Source organism: Crocodylus porosus, unplaced genomic scaffold, assembly GCF_001723895.1.
Source record: "Crocodylus porosus isolate Cpor-Errol unplaced genomic scaffold, CroPor_comp1, whole genome shotgun sequence".
Lineage (NCBI taxonomy): Eukaryota > Metazoa > Chordata > Crocodylia > Crocodylidae > Crocodylus > Crocodylus porosus.
In genome coordinates this window covers 36,977,488-36,978,040 of record NW_017728886.1, presented here as the reverse complement: position 1 = coordinate 36,978,040, position 553 = coordinate 36,977,488, and positions in this window count along the sequence as shown.

The following is a 553-nucleotide window of genomic DNA, read 5'->3' as shown; positions in this document are numbered from 1 at the left end:
CCTTCCTGACTGCATCCCCACACTGCCGGCCCATGTTCATCTTGGCATCAATGATGACTCCAAAGTCATATATTTTAGTTATTTTTCTTTACAAGACTCCCAACAAGCATACAAAGGAATTTTTACCAGTATACAAGAAATATTCTATTTTCATATAGTTTCTAACAAATTATATCAGTCAACTGAACAAAGTTTTCTGTGCCTTTTCATTTATTAAATTTTCCTCCAATATTATTTATATATTAATGTAACTGTACACAGTACTTTGCAATAGGCTAAGTATGTTAGCAAAAGAGCAAATTTCTGTCCCACAATATTTATGACCAAGACTACATGGACATAGTTGCCCTGGGGCAGGGAATCTTGAGGCATCTATGAATTATCTTTTGAAGAAACTTCCTCGCTGTGGGAAGAAATTACCCTGAATTTGAATCCATAAAATTTTGCAGCTTAGGGGAAGATTTATCTCAATTCAAGGGGCTATGTCAAACAATCACAATGTGCTTTTTTGGGGGGAGAAGGGAAAATGGGTGTTTTCCCATGATACTCTGTA